We start from the raw sequence: 19,225 nt of genomic DNA on the forward strand, positions 1-19,225 counted from the left end.
TTCTTTACTGGTTCACTCACTCAGCTCATGCTGAAATGTCACAGTTATGCTCCTTTTGCTATAATTTAGACAACCAGCTCCTCCCAGTGCTGGTTAATGCTGGGACATCCTTTCCTCCAAGGGGAGGCAAAGATGGGGGCTGTATCTCTTCATTCACTAGAAACTGTGGATTACATAAAAGGACAACAGACGTTGTGCCAGAAGGTGCTTGGTCCAGCTGCTCAGGTCCCCAGTAGCTGAGAAACATACCCCAGAGCACATTTATGATCTCTGCGCAACTCCAGGTAGCTTTTGGAACAATCCGCATAACTTTTGGTAACTGCTCTCAGAACATTTATGTGTTGTATCACTCAAGGTCAATTGCAGAAAACATAACATTTATTTCATGTTATGGAAAGCGGGCATTAAATAAAATCTAATGAGCTTGTCTGGAACATGAATTTTATACACTCACATTATTTCTGGTTAAAGGATATGCAGAAAGTGTGGCTATGAACACTTTACTGCAAATGATCTTTAAGACATACCCATATAACCATTTTCAGTAGATCCAGAAGTCCTGCTGGAGGGGAGGGTAAAATTTGAGGTATTGATCTGTTTCAGCTATGCTAATAAGGCATAGAAATAGTCCAGTGAGACAGAAACCCCAGAATGTAACCAACTCCCTGCCCCAAGGCCACATACACACCTCTTTAGAGCTCCTTTTACAGCCTTTGAAGAAAATATGAAGGAAAAAACAGCAAAGAGAACACATTATTCCTGATTGAAACAACATTGTTTTCATATACAAATGAATAAATATTGGGAATGTTTTATGTGATACAAACAATCTGTGTAATTCTGTTTGCTTTTTACAACAAATGTGCAACTTTTAGAATTAAAAACAAAGTTCAGTTTAGGAAAAACTTGCTCTTGATTTATTTTAAGTACTTTGTTCTTTGTTACTGATAATTAGTTCTGGTTTGTAGTTTTGGCCAGATGAACTACCTCCATCTCTAAATAAATTGGAAGTGACAAACTCTTCTGTGACAAAACCTTAATTAGCCTGACCAGGCAGCGGCACAGTGAATAGAGCATTGGCCTGGAATGCAGAGGACCCAGGTTCGAAACCCCGGGGTTGCCAGCTTGAGCGCAGGGTCACTGGCTTGAGCATGGGATCATAGACATGACCCCATGGTCGCTGGCTTGAGCCCAAAGGTCTCTGGCTTGAAGCCCAAAGTTGCTGGCTTGAGCAAGGGGTCACAGGCTTGGCTGGAGTCCCCCCAATCAAGACACATATGAGAAAGCAATCAATGAACAACTAAGGTGCCACAACAAAGAATTAATGCTGCTCATTGCTCTCCTTTCCTGTCTGTCTGTCCCTCCCCCTGGTAAAAAAAAAAACAAACCAAAAAACCAAAAAACAAAAAAAACCTTAATAGGGAGACAGACACAGTGGTCAAATCTTTTATTTGTTCTCTTCTTCCCTATCCTGTCAAGGGGAGGTGACTAGGGCAGTAGGCAAAAAGGGAGGCAGCTGGAGGGGGTGAGGATGACCCCAGTCCTCAGTTTCAAAGCACTACCAATTGGATCACGGGTGCCTCGAGATCCGCAGCTGACTACGTATAAAGTAGTTCACTTTGTAGCGCTGGATGCAGGGCTATTTTGGATAAGAAAGAGCCTCAAGGGTTGTTTTTCTTTTTATAGAAATGAAATCATACTGTAAATTAAGTTGGCAATCATTCATTGAAAGAAGGGAACATCTCAATTCCTTGGTATTAGGGACATGGTTATTCTGTTTGGAAACGATGTTGCGGAAAGTAGTAGTCAACTTGTGAGAATGCACTATATTACCTTCAAGCGCCCTGGCTTCTGACACCCCTCAGGGTGGCTGCAGTCTCGCCTGGAGCAGCAGCACCAGAGATACAATGACCACAGCAGCTGTCCAAAGGGGGACTTGTGGAGTGGCGGTGACCACCGCAAGCAGGGGTCAGGGCAGGCAGGGCTGGTATAGGGGTGGGGAGTGAACACCTTTAATTTTAGGAATTTTCACAGTTCAAACTGGTCTTTTTAAGCATGATATTTAAGGTTCGTTTCTCCCCAATTTTTGTAAATAGCTGTACTTGTTCTCTATTGCTACTGTAACAAATGGCAGGAACCACACAAATCTATTGTCATATGTTCTGGAAGTCAGATTTGAAATGGGCCTCACTGGGCCAAAATCAAAGTGTCCGCAGGGATTGAAAACTGTTTCCTTGCCTTTTTGCAGCTTCTAGAGGCTTTCTGTAGTTCCCGGCTCAAAGCCCCCATCGATCCGCAAAGCCAGCCGTAGCCGCTGGAGAGCCTTTCCTCCACCACACGTGACACTGACTCTCCTTCCTCCTCTCTCCCTTGTAAGGACCCTGGTGATTATACGCAGCTCACCTGTATCATACCAACTCATAGTCTCATCTTGTCAGTTGATTAGCAAACTGAATTCCATCTGCAACCTTAATTCCCCTTGCCACATAACATCTTCATAGGTTCTCAGGATTAGGATGGGAACAGCTTGGAGGGGGGCATTATTCTGTCTATCAAAGAGATACAGCAGGTGACTTAGAAAAATTCTATGTAAGAAGAAGAGCACGTGATAAGAACGGCTACGGGAAGTACCTCTCAAAGGTTCTAAGACTTGTTGAAACAAAGCCTTTGATATTTGGCAGAACAGAAAGGCAAGAATAAACTAAAGGTAAAGGAATCAGTTCAAAGAGACAGACAGCTCATGTGATTTGCCTTGTCCTAATGTGGGGTTTTGAATGTGTTCTAATCGGAGTCACGGTGTTCAGATTTAAGTATTAACAAATGACTCAGAGACTGCTGTTTTTTAGTTCTTCAGTCTCTGTCTGGGTGCTCACTGCATGAATAAGTATTAAACTCGCTTGTTTTCAGGTTTACTAAGTTTTGAAATTATTCTTTAACCAAAAATGTTTTCGCTAGCTTTTAGGGAAAGAGGAGAAAATGAATTATGAAGGTCAGGGCAGCCTTTTCTGGTCACCTCTGCAATCACAAAGCACCAACGGCTGTTGCGTTTTTAGCCTGATGAGTTAAATTGGATAAGCACAGAGGAGGCATGGGGAGGGCGCATACCAGGGGGCAAGAACTAATAACGAACAGAGGAAGGAACATTAAAAAAGAAATGAAGTACTGATGCAGGCTAAACTGTAGATGAATGTCAAAAACATTATACTAAGTGAAAGAAACCAGCCACAAAAGGTCACATATCGTACGATTCCATTTATGTGAAATGTTCAGAACAGATACATCTGCAGGAAGAAAAGAGATTAGTGATGGCCAGGAACTGCAGGGGTGGGGGAGTGAGGAATAGGGGCGAGTGCTGGGTGGCTCTGGGATCTTATTTTGCTGTGATGACAACATTTAGGAAGTAGATAGACAACACTTAGGAGGCCGCACAACCTGGGGAAGTACCAAACGCCACTGCATTGTTCTCTTTCAAGTGGTTAACACTATGTCTGTGACTTTCCCCTGGATTTTAAAATAGAAGAACGTAACGATGAACTTCACACTATCCTTTGTCCAGTGTGCCAGGCACGATGCTAGACAGTGAGGATGAGAAGAAGAATAAGGCGCCTGTTTCTATGGGGCTTACAGTACTCGGAGGCAGTGGTCAGATGGAGAAGCAGGTAGATACTACGATGAAACATGTCAGAGTGCAGGTGAGGGCATGGGTAGCAACTGTCCAATAGAAATACAAATAGAATGTGACGCACATACATAATTTAAAATTTCCTGGTAGCCATGTTTTAAAAAAAGGACAAAGAAACAGTTGAAAGTAACTTGCTACTACTATGCATTCTTTAACTCAATATACCTAAAAACTTCATTTCAGCATGTAATTAGTAGCAAACTATTTTACTTTTTAAAAACTATTTATGCAGCCTTTGAAATCCAGTGTGTGCTTCGTACTTACGGCACACGTCATTTTAGGCCAGCACATTGGAAGTGCTCCGTGGCCACAGGAGCCAGTGGCCGGCATTTGGGACAGTGCGCTCCAGGGGGACAGGAAGGGCTACTCCATCCAGAGGGAGAGGGGGTGGCCTGGGGCTTGTGCTGCTCCAGAGAAAGTCGTGGGGCCCACGGCCTAAGGGGAGCTAAGGCTGGAGAGCTGTGGAGGTCTGCAAGCTGTGCGGTGACATGCTCACCCTGCGTGGAGCCTGATGTGACAGAAAGTAGGTGTAATGCGCATTGGTTTTCTTTCCCCGCTGACCGATTTCCCAGGAGTGGAGCTAAAGAAAAGGAAATGTAGAGGTCACGTTCCCATCACACATGATTGGTTTAATGACCACTCCCCTGCCCCCGACTGGCCATTTCCAGCCGTCTTTCCAAAGTGGAAATAACTTTCGGAGCGGAGGAGCTCCGGGGCACGGGGGTGGGGGGCCCGGCGCCTGGTCCTCTGAGCTCCCGGCGCCGGGCCGGCTGCACCGCGCTGGGGTCGCTGCGCCGCCGCCCGGATCGCGAAGTTCGACTTCACCAGCCGCAGCATCAGCCCACCCGCTTCCACTGTTCCCTTGGCAACGGATAAATATGAAAATGAGCTAGTATGGAATGGCTGGCCTGAAGATGTTTGGTTTCGGGTGGACAAACTTTTCGGCTTGTGCATCCCTTCGATTCCATAAGGGGGAGAGGATGGAAGACATTCATTCCGAAGGAAGTCCTGGTGGCCCATGCCCGTCGGGGAGGCCGGAGCGTGCAAGGCTGCGGGTGCGCAAGGCTCACGGGGCATGCTCACCATGGTCTGACCTGAAGAGAACAGCTGCCGTGGATGTGGGGCAGGTGGGCTTTCACGGGCGGAAGGATGGGAAAACTCTGACAGTGGAGAAGAAAGTGAAGGAGGTCTTGAACCGATTGGAAAAGACCAAAATGGAGCAGTGCCCAGACCTAGCAGCCGAGAAGGAAAGCAGGGACCCTGAGGAGAGGAATGAGAAGAAAACCCAAATTCATGACATGAAAAGGGGAGAAAAGGAAGAGATGAAACCTAGACAGCAATGGACGAACCTAAGAGCTATTCAACTAACGAAAGTTGAGAATACATCTTCGAATCAGGACGGACAGGGATTCAGACGCATTCGTGTGAATGGAGAAAAGGGCCTTTTAAAGATGTGAACTAGGGACACTCCTTTTGGGCCACGGTCCCCAGGACGTGCTCTGCAGCCCAAGCCCTTGTTACTGTAGTGTAACTGCCAATTTGTACTTCTCAATCCCTTCGCCCCTCCCCCCTTCCTCCCCCCCATCTCCCCCCATATCCCTTACCCTCTGGCAACTATAAGGCTGTTCTACGTGTTTATGAGTGTTTCTGTTTTGTTTGTTCATTTATATTATCTTTTCTAAATTTTTAAAAAATTTATTTTAGTGAGAGAGGAAGGCAGAGAGAGAGATAAAGAGAGAGAGAGAGAGAGAGTGAGAGACATATCAGTCTGTTCCTGTATGTGCCCTGACTGGGGATCGAACTGGCTACCTCTGTGCTTTGGGAAGATCAGCCAGTGCATTTATATTGTTCTTTAGATTCCTCACAAAAGTGAAATCAGCCAGTGTTTGTCTTTCTCTGTCTGACTTACTGTATTTAGCATAACAGCCCCTGTTTCCTCCAAGTTTTGTGGAGAAGAGTGTGTGGCTCGAGTTATGTTCCCGCCTGTGTCTTAAAGGCAGGTGGGGCTGTCAGAGAGGACAGGGAAAGAGTATGGGACAGGTCCCATCAAAGCCACAGACTGAAAAAAAAGGGAACGTGATACAGAGCAAGCTGAGCAGCCAGATTTTATATAAAAGCCACCATATCATAACTCTCTTTATAGAGTTTAATAGTTGTATTACTTTTCTAGTCAGTCCTTGGTCGACTGTTCCCTCAGTTCATGTGACTCGAGTGATCATAAACAGGACGTGTAACAGGTTCTGCGAGACAGAGAATCAAAGGGGCCCCTGTCAGGGCACGCTCACGGAGCCCACAGCTCTGACTCATCATGGCCCAGATCCCACACTGGCACTGGTTTCACGTCTCCTGGGAACCTGTGTGCTTACCTCCTGGTCTTTCTTTTTTACTCACAGTAGTGTACTTTGTGGTTGTAAGCCATTACTCGTGTTCTGCTTGATTGCTGGTTTAATCATTGCAAAAGATAGCACAGGGCCTGGCCCGGTAGCTTCGTTGGTTAGAGCGTTGTCTGCATATGCCAAGGTTGTGGTTTCGATCCCCAGTCAGGGCACATACAAGAATCAACTGATGAATGCATAAATAAATGGAACCACAAATCAGTGTTTCTCTCTCTCTTTTTCTCCACTTGATCTTAGCCAAAAGGCCAAGAAGCAATTCTCTCTTTCTCTCTCTCTTGTCCTTTATCCCTAAAATCAATTAAAAAAAAAATCAGCTGGGTGACTGATGAGCCAGCCATTATGAATGTAAGAGTTTGGACTGTCAGAGGACTATGGGACACACTTCACCTTGTGACTTCATACCATGCGACTCTGTCCAGCAGCGGAAGGGTCCTGACTATGAAAAGGCCAAGGCAGAACTCACAGAAGCCACTCAGGTAACTTTGGTGCTGTATGATTTGAAAACCACTTGAAACTGTTCGGAAAAGTTATTCTCTTTTAAAAAAGAGTTCCAGGTCTTAGAAAAGGTTGGAATTAAGCTATTACCTGGTTCTGTATCTAAAAACAAACAAACAAACAAAACATTTCAAATTTCTGTGTTGCCTTTCCATGGTCAAACATCAGCCTTGCCATTAGTGAACCTTGGGGCAGACACTATTCATTGCCCACTCTAAAACCATTCCCTTTTTCCTCGTTCTCTGATGCTGTTTGAGTTTTGGGTGGAGATCTCTAGTTCTCAAGGTGTGTGTGTGTGTGGGGGGAGTCCAGTCCCTGGTCTAAGCGAGCACGGATCACTGATTTCATGTCTCCTTAGACCCATGTGTTCACATTCTGGCTGCTACCATGAGGGAAAGTCTGCTGGCGGAGGGGAGGCTCAGGGAATATTTTCTGCTCCTAAAAGAGGAAGATATTGTAGGTCAAGTTCTTGCTCTTGATCCATGTTGCTGTCAGTTTTCTGGTTACTTGAGGAGCTGCTGATACTATCTTGCAACCCTGAAGGACAGGGGAAGAGGCTGTCCTCCAGGGCCTTGAGCTAACTTCATTGAGCTGTTGTATCAATGCCAGTCCTATCTCTGGATTTCTTGTTGAGAATCAAAAACCCTATCCGTAGGCTATTCTGTTACTTGAAGCCAAAATTAGCCTTAAGTCGTTATAACTAGCACTAATTGTTGGCAAGACTCTGTGCGAAGCAATCGGGGAAATAAAATATATGTTGAATATGATTTTCATGCTCAAGGGGCATTCCACCTGGTTTGGGGGTTGGCAGAGTTTTTCAGCAAAGGGCCAGAGAGTAAATACTTCAGGCTTTGTGAGCCATACGGTCTCTGTCACGACTGCTCAACTGTGCAGTTGCAACAAAGCAATGTAGACAGTGCGTGAGTGTAGCTATGTTTCACTATAATGTTACTTAGGGACACTGAGATCTGTATTCTGACGAGATCGGGCGCATTCAGGGTGGTATGGCCGTAGACTGAGATCTGTATTCTGTATACTGTAGTTCAGATCCTACAAATTATTCTCCGCCTCCCCCCACCCCAACCATCTGAAGATGTAAAACCTTTCTTAGCAGGCTGTACAAAACTGTGAGGTTGTCTGGACTCATTCATAGATTACTGACCCTCATGCGGGGCAAGGATAAGACTAGGAAAAAAAATACTATCTTTTTGATTTATAGGAAGGGAAAACAGAAAGTAGGGAAGAGAGAGGCTTTCAAGTTGTGCTGTTCTTTCTCTTTTGTCCTTCAACAAGAGAAAACGTCTAGGCAGTTGAGAAGGGCTGACCAAGAGTTGCGAGAGGACGGAAAACCAACGCGAATGGAGGACATGTTCAAGGACGTTCACGCCTCCGTGGTTCAGTTTGAGAAGTTCTCTCCTCTCCCTGCGTCACTGAGATATTCACCCTCACTTTCTTCGATTAACTCCATTCTTTCAGCCTCTAAATTTTGGCTTTAAATAGATCTAGAGTTCACTTTGTACAGTGTTACGTGGGGATTCAGTTTTATTTTTAACCACGTAGTAGCAAGATTTTCCAAGACTATCTTTGGAGAACCCCTCTTTGTCCTGGTGTGTTGTGGGGGATGGTTGGGGACAACTTGGGTGGCTGTCACCTGGGGAAGGGTGGGTCAGGTGTGAGAATGTGCAACAGGGAGAAGCCTAGACATCCTCACATCCACATGGATACTAAGACTTTTAGGGAGAATGTTACACATAACACATATGTAACACAAAGACACATGCATTCACCCCCTTTACACAAACACTGGGAAGCAAAGAGTCCCCTTAAACACAGAATGGTGGGGTGGGGGGACAGAGAGTGAGGAAAGTGAAAAATAGAATAAACAAAATATAAAGTGAGGGAGCAGACTTAAGTGGAGGCTAATGATGAGAATGTGCTTCCCACAGAGGAATAAAATGAACTCCCCTCATCTAGGTTAACATTTAAAAAAAAGTTTATGAGATTGAAAAGCCGGTTCTGTTTCATGTTGTGGCCTGGGGCTTCCTGATCATTCTTGCCTTCCCTGCGAAAGCCTGATCATTTATCATGTCATAGCAAGGTAACTTCCTCCTACAGGATGAGTGAAAAATGCCCGGGGTCTTGTCAGGTGGGGGTGGGGGTTAGGGAGGAAGTGTGGGAAAGGACGGGACCAGCATTTCAGGACCAGCAGGGCCATGGGCCTGGACTAGGGAGTCGGCGATCACCCACCCAGGACTACAACAGTGTCCATGCCTGTGATGATTACTTTTCTATGCTGGGCAATAATCTAAGGGTTTCCCATCCTCACAACTACCCAGTGAGGGTAGGTACTTTCATTGTTCTGATTTTTCATATGGGGAGACGAGGGCACAGAAAGGTGAGTTAATTTGCCCAAGGTTACACAGATAGTAAGTCCTAGGTTGGGGTTTGAACTCTTGCAGTCTGGTTCCAGAATCTGCCATTGAGTCCTCTCACTGTGCTGAGGGTTTCACTAGCTGTTGGCAGTAGTATCTGGTGAAGGTCTGGTTCCAGAATCTGCCATTGAGCCCTCTCACTGTGCTGAGGGTTTCACCAGCTGTTGGCAGTAGTATCTGGTGAAGGTCTGGTTCCAGAATCTGCCATTGAGTCCTCTCACTGTGCTGAGGGTTTCACTAGCTGTTGGCAGTAGTATCTGGTGAAGGTCTGGTTCCAGAACCTGCCATTGAGTCCTCTCACTGTGCTGAGGGTTTCACCAGCTGTTGGCAGTAGTATCTGGTGAAGGTCTGGTTCCAGAACCTGCCATTGAGTCCTCTCACTGTGCTGAGGGTTTCACCAGCTGTTGGCAGTAGTATCTGGTGAAGGTCTGGTTCCAGAACCTGCCATTGAGTCCTCTCACTGTGCTGAGGGTTTCACTAGCTGTTGGCAGTAGTATCTGGTGAAGGTCTGGTTCCAGAACCTGCCATTGAGCCCTCTCACTGTGCTGAGGGTTTCACCAGCTGTTGGCAGTAGTATCTGGTGAAGGTCTGGTTCCAGAACCTGCCATTGAGTCCTCTCACTGTGCTGAGGGTTTCACCAGCTGTTGGCAGTAGTATCTGGTGAAGGTCTGGTTCCAGAACCTGCCATTGAGCCCTCTCACTGTGCTGAGGGTTTCACCAGCTGTTGGCAGTAGTATCTGGTGAAGGTCTGGTTCCAGAACCTGCCATTGAGTCCTCTCACTGTGCTGAGGGTTTCACCAGCTGTTGGCAGTAGTATCTGGTGAAGGTATATCACCGGCACCACTTAACTTATGCTCTTGGTGTTAATGGTTTAATTATAAAAGGTTTAACTTTTTGAAAATGTGGGGACATTTGGTATTACAGAGGGGACAGCATATAGTTTTTTGTTGTTTTTTTTTTGTCTTAAAATCGTTTTTTCCAGGAATATTTGTTCTGCGGTTTTATTTCTTGATAAAATAATATGACATTGATTACATTTAAATAAACAATTCTGTGAAGTGTCCTTCCTGGGACTGGATATTGAGAATGACAAGGGTGAGAAGGGGCCATTCTGATGGGGGTACACGGTGACAAGTTAACAGGTTAACTGGGCCTTTAAAATCTCTAACTGTATTATTTGTAACTTAGCCCTAGGAAAAGATTTGGGCATGTCCTCATTAGTCTCGAAAATAAATGGTTGCATTTTACGCTACCAGACAGATAAAAATACTGTCAGTGAGCAGAATAAAAAGAAGAGGAAAGAAAACAACGAGAATAATGTCACTGAGCTGTATCAAAGGGAAAGTTAAAGATTTTTGTATTCAGGGCTCCTCAGTGGTAAAACTGATCTTTCAGGCCAATGTTTTGGAACATGTTCAAACCAAGAAGAAAGGGCAACATTCTTCGTTAGCTGGAGATAACAAGAGGCATTTTCAGTGGGATGTAATGCTGGGTCGAGACCACAGCGAGCGTGGAAATAACGGAGTCTGAACTCATTGAACTGATCTGTGCTGTTTACTGATGTCCGAAAATAAAAAGACCCCATTGATTCAAGTTCTCTGCCCCCAAATCCCTTCATCAAGTGTGCAAGGAATTGGCATGACCATTCAAGGCCAAAAAGAGTGACACCATGAAAAAGAGACACGTGAAGGAAGTGGACTTTTCTGGCAGGAACAGCCCCGCGCCTGTGAAAGGGAACACTGGACGTCTGTGGGGCCAGGCCAGGGGCCACAGCTGTCAGATGAGGCCTGAGCGGGACATGTGGCTTCTGTCGAAGGAATCGGGTTTCCGAGAAAGAATGAAGGCCCGGGCCCGGGCCGAGGTGGCAGAGGAGAGCTCAGAATAGTGAAAAAGACAGCTGGGTTGGCACCAGGAGAGCACACCAGGCCCCCTGAAAGGCGGCCCTGCTGCGAATAAGGGCCGTTGTTCAAAGACACTTCAGCCTCCAGGGGCTCCACCTGACCTGCTGAGGAGGTGGCACCAGGCCACAGGGGCTAGGGTTTCAAGGCCAAGCCAACTTTGAAGAGGAAAGGATTATGGAAGTATGTTTTATTAGGTTCATCCTTCAGGAAGACAGCAGGCCAGAAGGGGACACTCGTGTGAGACAAATGAAAGGGACAATCAGGAAACAACATATAGGAGCCGGAGGGGGAGCTTTAAGAATGAACTCTTCCTCTATACATATGTATCTTCATATTTTTTTCCCTCCCTCCCTCCCTTCCTTCCTTCCTTCCTTCCTCCCTCCCTCCCTTCCCTTTTCCTTCCTTCCCTTCCCCTTCCCCTTCCCCTTCCCCCCTTCCCCCCTTCCTTCCTTCCTTCCTTCCTTCCTTCCTTCCTTCCTTCCTTCCTTCCTTCCTTCCTTCCTTCCTTCCTTTTGAGAGAAAGACAGAAAGGGAGAGCAATGAAAAGCTTCAACTCATACTTGTGTCACATTTTTTTTTTTTTTTTCATTTTTTCTGAAGCTGGAAACAGGGAGAGACAGTCAGACAGACTCCCGCATGCGCCCAACCGGGATCCACCCGGCACGCCCACCAGGGGCGATGCTCTGCCCACCAGGGGGCGATGCTCTGCCCATCCTGGGCGTCGCCATGTTGCGACCAGAGCCACTCTGGCGCCTGAGGCAGAGGCCACAGAGCCATCCCCAGCGCCCGGGCCATCTTTGCTCCAATGGAGCCTTGGCTGCGGGAGGGGAAGAGAGAGACAGAGAGGAAAGTGCAGCGGAGGGGTGGAGAAGCAAATGGGCGCTTCTCCTGTGTGCCCTGGCCGGGAATCGAACCCGGGTCCTCCGCACGCTAGGCCGACGCTCTACCGCTGAGCCAACCAGCCAGGGCCAGTTGTGTCACATTTTAGTTGTTCATTGACTGTTTCTCATAACATGCACAACAACCTCTTTTGGAAGCTCCAGATCTATCAGATACGGGGAGCTTTCTGTGCACAGGCTGAAGGCCCGGACTCCACCCAGATCTGCTGACCCTGCTTACCTCTCTCCCGGCCTGTGTGGTCAGAGTGAAGGCTGCCCCTCTCCTGCTGTTAGAAAGCCCTGGCCACAGGCACAGCCACCACTGACCAGCAACACTTCCGTGCAGAGCCCACTGACAGCCAGACAGGCGCCAGGTCCCCAGGCTGCAGAGGCTGCAGCCTCCCCGATTCCTTTCTAAAATATCGGGGAGTGGATGCCCAGGGCGGATTTTGGCTGGTGAGAGAGGAGATGGGAAGGAGGCTGCAGGTAAATGATTTGCTTCTCCTTCCTGACAACAGCCTGTTTCAGACACAGTAGTTTTATGTGGCCGCTCTTGAGATGGCCTGGTCATCCCTCCTTCCCTGCCTCCCTTCCCTCCCTTCGCTCTTACCTCCTTTGGAGTGTACGTCCCAAGAAGGCACTGAAGTGCCGGTTCTTACCTCAGGCCTCTTTCTGGGCTACATACAACACAACCCTGTGAGATCTTACAGTGAAATGTTCACAGATGTATTTAAAAATCCCAGACCCTTGAGAGCCACTGTTTCGCTTATCACACCCCTCCTTAGATCCAAAGGGCCCCTCCTGTATCGACAGCCCCATTAGCTTCTCAGAGAAGGGCCCAGCGTGAAAAGGGTAAAAGCTCCAACTGCCGCCGCCACTGGCAAGTGTGGAGCCCTCCCGATAAATCTTGGTGACAGGCCTTCTTCTTGCCTCCATTTTATTTTTTCCGGCCCTCACTTTAGCCCCAGTTTCCTTATCTCTTTTTTTAAACTTCTATCTTACTGTATGTATTTTTGTTAAGTCATCTCATATCCCTTCTAAGGAAAAGTTATAACAGTAAGTAAATGACAATTGTTAAAACATATAAAACCCTACAAGATTAAGTGCCCTCTTCCCCTAAAATCCCAATAAACAAAAAAGACTTTTCAGGACCTATGCTCTTAAGCAGTATTATTCACTAGAACATTCTGGTGCAACAGTGAGAAGGGGGCAGTCCCATGGAGTCATGGGATTTGCTCTGCAAGGCCCTGAGCCTGGTGTTAAAATGCCTCTAGGCCAGCGAGCCCCGTGACATCAAGTCAGCTGCCCAGGGCATCTGGGGAGATCACTACCACCCTCTTCCTCTTTCTAAACAATAAAACAAACCCAAATCAACTCACTGTCTGCTGGACAGATAAATGCCCGATGGCCTTCTCTGATACCCAAAATGCAAAGTAATTCATCCATTAGTTAAGCAGGAAACAGAGGAGCCCAGAAAAACAGCCACTATGTTAACTTACTTTATCTATGGCGGGTTATTTGAAATATTGCAGGAAGAGAATGAATGAGGATCAGGCATCACACGATTGAACTCTGACAAAGTCCCATGATGCTTTACATGAGAGAGAGCAGGGTCTTCTCAGCTTCAGCCATTCTTGTACCACCTTCATGGTTTTTGGTCCTCTCTGTGTACTTTTTATTATCGTTTTTGCTTCATGTTTATCTTTAAATCTACTAGTGATACTTTACTCTCATCCTAAACAATAGTATCCATGAACTGAGGAGTTTGATATACGAGCTGTGTTTTCTTCTAAATATAGAAAAATAATATACTGTAATCTATCTATGGAGAAGTAGTTTCTTGTAAAATAAATATTAGAAGTAGTTTCTTGTAAAATAAATATCAGAAGCCTGAACAAACAAAAACCTGTGTTCAGGTACCCGCGGTGGCCGATGTGTGGCGCTCTGGGACACACGAAAGGAGGAGCTCGATCCCGGGTCTCAGGGCTGCCCAGAAGAGCGTGAGCTATAATGGGATTTGGGGGGTTAGGGGACCTGTCCTTTAAAAGAGTCAGAGGTACATATGTACATTATTCTAGCCGGAAGCATTGAATACCATAAATGTAACTGACCCCTAAAATTCATGAAATTCGCAAACTAGAATATTGAGTCCACCTCCATTTGGTAAGAAGGCCAGCTGGTTTCTCTTCTGCTTCAGGCATTACTTAGAAATTTTGTTTCAGGTTGAACAACTTTCCTTTTGCGCTCCTCTTATTAAATATCCTGACTAAATGGGAATTAGGGAGCTATGCTGAGATAAAGTGCTATGTTACAGGAAAAAGAATAACTAATGTATATAGATCTAGAAAAAAATAGGTTCTGAAAAACCAAAATAATCACAAAGTAGGGACTATAACTTGTACACCATTCCTGTTTCCATTTTGAGACTGCTTCCAGTTAAAACTGAGCCTTTAAAAAAATATGTTTACTAATGCCTATAGTGCAGCATTTGTATTTTTAAATTATTCATTCATTCATTCATTTTTCATTCAGTGAGAGGAGGGGAGGGAGAGACAGACTCCCTCATGTACCCCGGCTGGGATCCACCCAGCCAGCCCAGCACAGGGCAATGCTCTGCCCATCTGGGGGTTGCTCTTTTGCTCAGCAACCTAGTGCTTCTTAGTGCCTGAGGCCGAGGCCATGGAGCCATCCCCAGCATCCAGGGCCAACTTGCTCCAATTGAGCCATGGCTGTAGGATGGGGAGGGAGAGAGAGGGAGAGAGGAGCTAGAGGTAGAAAGGGTGGAGAAGCAGATGGGCGCTTCTCCTGTGTGCCCTGACCGGGAATTGAACATCCACACGCTGGACCAATGCTCTACCACTGAGCCAACCGGCCAGGGCCTTTAGTGCAGCATTTGTAAAGCCCTTTAGAAACAACGCTGGCAGTTAGAGGTTCTATTTTCTGAGTAGTACTTGTTCATTCAGTTTACAACGTGCCACTAAAAGAAAGTTTTGTTTATAAAATATCAGCAAATGCTGTAGCCTGAGAAAAGACTGTATTCCAAACCAGGCTGGGAGTTCCCGTGAGAACCCTGGTAGCACCAATGCCGGGTGGGGACCCCGGCAGAGAGGGGCTGGAGAGAGAGCGTTTCTGTCTGTTTTCACTCCATGCCGCCCATGAGGGGAGGAGGAGGAAGAGGGCCTCAGCTGTAGGGTTAGAAATGGGGTTGGCGGTGTTTTGCTATGTCACAGCTGAGTGTGTGAAGGCAAAAGAGAAAAATAAAAAGCTTGCTTATCAGCAATAAAACGAGAATGGGAAGTGTCACTGGGTATTAACTCATGCTCTGAACAATGTTAGAGCGAAGTTCTAGACTCTAAAACTGAGGCTAGCCCAGAGAGGTTTGTAAAGTGATTTGCAAAAACTCGGGTATCAGAAGCAGAAAGGACATACAACATACTTCTGAGAGATGCTGCACTCAGGCAGAAGTGTTGCCTCATGGCTTCAGGATGAAGGGTGGGCGGGATAAGGGCATGGTGGGACAGGCAAGTACACAGTACACACACCACAACGCCAGAGGACTGAGACTAAGGCTGACAAGTCAGGCATTGGCCTGGGGGTAACGTCACCTCTTTGGGGATAGAGGTTATAGGTTGCGGTAGTAGCTTTCTCTGTAGCTTGGGTTTTAGCAGCCCTTAGACAATAGCAAATGGGAAATTGAAATTGTCACAGTTTTTACCAGTTCTTCTGCACTGTTATGGTGAAAGCAGAGATCACGAGGCAGAAAAGATGAGGAGAAAGGTGCACCCACCCAGCAGACCCAGAGAAATTAGAGGGCTTCCATCGACGTTTGAAGCTTTCCCTCCCTAATTTTAGGGGACGCTTCATAGAGCCCCTCTATAGACTGGTGGACCACACTTGGTGAACAGAAGACAATGAAGAGAAAGTTTAGACATTGCAGCCTCCACAGTCCCCTTCTCACTCCTCTTCCTCAAAGTAATCACAGGAATATACAATGTGACCTGCTGGTGTGATGAGGAAAAGTTCCTTAAAAGCACGAAAAGCACAATTCAGCAGTCACATGCTTGTTAAGATTGGTAAAAAAAAGAAGTATGTGAGTATGTGTGTGCAAGTTGGTGGGCAAGGTCCAGGAAAGTGTATTCTGACATCAACTGCATTACTTAAATTGCTGGAAAAATATAAATGTCCATCCTTAAAGGAAAGGTTAAATAAATTATGATACATTTATCCAATGGAATAACTTTTTTTATTTTTAAGCGAGAGAGAGACAGAGAGAGAGGGAGAGAGAGAAGGAGAGACAGGAAGGGAGATGAGAAGCATCAGCTTGTAGTTGAGGCATTTTAATTGTTCATTAATTGCTTTCTCATACGTGCCTGACTGGGGGGGGGGGGTCTGTCTGAGCCTGCAGCCCCTTGCTCAAGCCAGCAACCATGGGGTCATGTTGACGATCTCATGCTCAAGCTGGTGATCCTGTGCTCAAGCCAGTGACCTTGGGGTTTTGAACCTGGGTCTTCAGTGTCCCAGGTTCATGCTCTATCTACTGCGCCACTGCCTGGTCAGGCCAATGGGATAATTATTATATAGCTGTAAAAAAGGAGGCAACTCTGTTTATCAGAGTTTGCTGAGAATGTCAGAAGAGCTTTTGTATATCCCATGACTGATCCAGGACAGGTACATAGCCCTGACCAGAGCCAGTGCAAAGCTGTGAAGAATGCTACTACAAAGAATACTATGTATTTCTTATAGGTCTCCTTTCCCCACATGCAACAGTTTCTCATATGCAAGGGTGGGCAAAAGTAGGTTTATGATAATAAAAAGTAGTAAATAATGAAAGAATAAACTGTCATATTCACAACTGTAAACTTACTCTTGCCCACCCCTGTATTCATGTACACACAACCATCTGATGAATCTTGTTAAAATGCAGACTCTGGTTCAGCAGGTTTAAATGGGACCTGGGATTCTGCACTGGTATTAAGCTCTCAGGCGGTGTTGATGCTACTGGTCCTAGGATCACACTTTGAGGAGCAAGGGTTTTACAGAGGAGTGGAACTGCTAGGTTGTAAGGATGTGCATCTTCAATGTTACTAGAAGAAAAAGGAAGAGAAGGGGAAGGAAGAGGAGGAGCAGGGAACCTATTTGAAAAAAATAATGGCCAGCCCTGACCGGTTGGCTCAGCAGTAGAGCATCGGCCTGGCGTGCAGGAGTCCCGGGTTCGATTCCTGGCCAGGGCACACAAGAGAAGCGCCCATCTGCTTCTCCACCCTTCCCCCTCTCCTTTCTCTCTGTCTCTCTCTTCCCATCCCACAGCCAGGGCTCCATTGGAGCAAAGTTGGCCCGGGCGCTGAGGACGGCTCTATGGCCTCCACCTCAGGCACTAGAATGGCTCCGGCCACAGCGGAACAATGCCCCAGATGGGCAGAGCATCACCCTCTAGTGGGCACATCGAGTGGATCCTGGTCAGGCACATACAGGAGTCTGTCTGACTGCCTCCCCACTTCTCACTTTGGAAAAATACAAAACAAAAAAAATAATAATGGTCAAAGACTTCCCAAAATCTGAGACTAGAAATGGATATACAAATTCATGAAATTCAAAAAACTCCAGCTAGGACACATCTCCAATCCAGCCATCCTACTTCTGAGTGCATGTGCATAAGAATTTAGAGCAGGATCCCAAAGAGATGCCTGCACACCCATGTTCACGTTCATCACAGCAATATTTATGTAGCCAAGAGGTGGAAGCGACCCAAATTTTAAGGATAGATGAATGGATAAGGAACATATGGTGTATACATACAATGGAATATTATGCAACCTTAAAAAAGAAGGAAATTCAATTATATTCTATCACATGGATGAACCTTGAGAACATTATAAGTGATAACTCCTCATATGAGTTATCTGAAATAGTCAAAATCATAGAAATAGAAAGTAAAAATGTGGTTACCAAGGGTTGCGGAAAAGAGGGAGAGAGAATGTTTAGTGGGTATAGTTTCAGTTTGGCAAGATGAAGTAATTCTAGAGATCTTTTACACAATGTGAATGTGGTGCACAGTAGTTAACACTACTGAACTAAACACTTAAAATGGTTAAAAGATGGTAGGTTTGATGTTATGTGTTCTTTTTTCCACAATTAAAACAAAACAAAACAAATCTGAGCTATTAACTTTTACCTCCCCCTACCCCACCCCCCGGCCCATGAATATATACTTCCCCCCAAATTGGACAACATTGTACATAATAATTTTTTATTTTTTTATTTTATTTTTTTCATTTTTTAGAGAGGAGAGAGGGAGAGAAAGACAGAGAGGGAGAGAGGAGAGAGAGACAGAGAGAGAGAAGGGGGTAGGAGCTGGAAGCATCAACTCCCATATGTGCCTTAACCAGGCAAGCCCAGGGTTTCGAACCGGCGACCTCAGCATTTCCAGGTCGACGCTTTATCCCCTGCGCCACCACAGGTCAGGCGTACATGCTAATTTTTAACAGGCTTTTTGCCCATATAACAGAGTAAAATCTTTCCAAGTTATTCGTTCTTCTTTTAGGTCATTTAGAAAGACTGGAAGTATACCAATACATGAATCTACCACAATGAATCAATTTCCTGTTGTTAGACAAGAGATTGAATTATTTTATCTTTCTGAATAATACTGTAAAACTAAACACTGTGATGCTTTTAAAATAGTTTTAGCATCAGCTGGTTCTATCTCTCCCCTTCTAATCAGCTCTCAGACATTACACTTCTCCCCTTCTAATCTATGATCCAATAATCAAGCTGGTTAAATGAGGATACAATTCTGTCACTTGCTCTTAGTCCTAGGTGAAAGCGACAGCGATTGCAGCAGTGAAGGGAGGCAGCTTCTGCTTATTTTGGGGTCTCCCCTTCAGTTAGACCAGCTCCCCCAGAACTGGTTCTTGCCTCACTGAATACACCCAGATGGCGGCACATGCTCGGCTCGTCTTTTCCCTTCCACTCCCTCTCAGGGTTCCTCACTGAATCTACCTCTATGCCTGGCCACCACCTCACTGTTACCCATTCCCGATTTTTTGAAGCTTGGGATTAGGAGGTCCTACCCTTCTTGGACTCCTGATACCAACAGGCATGCATACTACTGGCTTCTACTTTGTGAACATTTTTGCTTTAGTTTCTCACACTTCTAAGTAATGTGTAGCACTTATTTGAGCTTTTTGACAACTGCACAATTTGATAACTTTAGATCTCATTAAGTTCACCACTTCTTTTTGTGGGTGTGAGCAGAGAAAAAAAGACTTCCATAACTAAATCAAAACAAAACTCCCAAATCACATATCACTAAGCAGCCAAAAAGTAGCTGGCTAGGCCCTGCTTCCCACACTTCCCTGAAGGATCTATGGAACACTCTGTAAAAAAACCCACATTTCCAGGCCTAACCCGATGAGGATATTATTTAACAGGTAGCCACGTG

The 19,225-nt window shown here is 45.8% G+C and overlaps 1 long non-coding RNA gene and 1 pseudogene across 1 annotated transcript in view; both read left to right on the plus strand.

The window, feature by feature from the left end:
* Positions 1-19,225, plus strand: part of LOC136384267 (uncharacterized) — a 63,905-nt gene that overhangs the window by 32,822 nt on the left and 11,858 nt on the right. The gene's annotated exons all lie outside the window — the stretch shown is intronic.
* Positions 3,570-5,139, plus strand: LOC136384151 (coiled-coil domain-containing protein 25 pseudogene; annotated as a pseudogene).

This window comes from Saccopteryx leptura, chromosome 12 (genome assembly GCF_036850995.1).
Source record: "Saccopteryx leptura isolate mSacLep1 chromosome 12, mSacLep1_pri_phased_curated, whole genome shotgun sequence".
In the NCBI taxonomy this organism is placed as follows: Eukaryota; Metazoa; Chordata; class Mammalia; order Chiroptera; family Emballonuridae; genus Saccopteryx; species Saccopteryx leptura.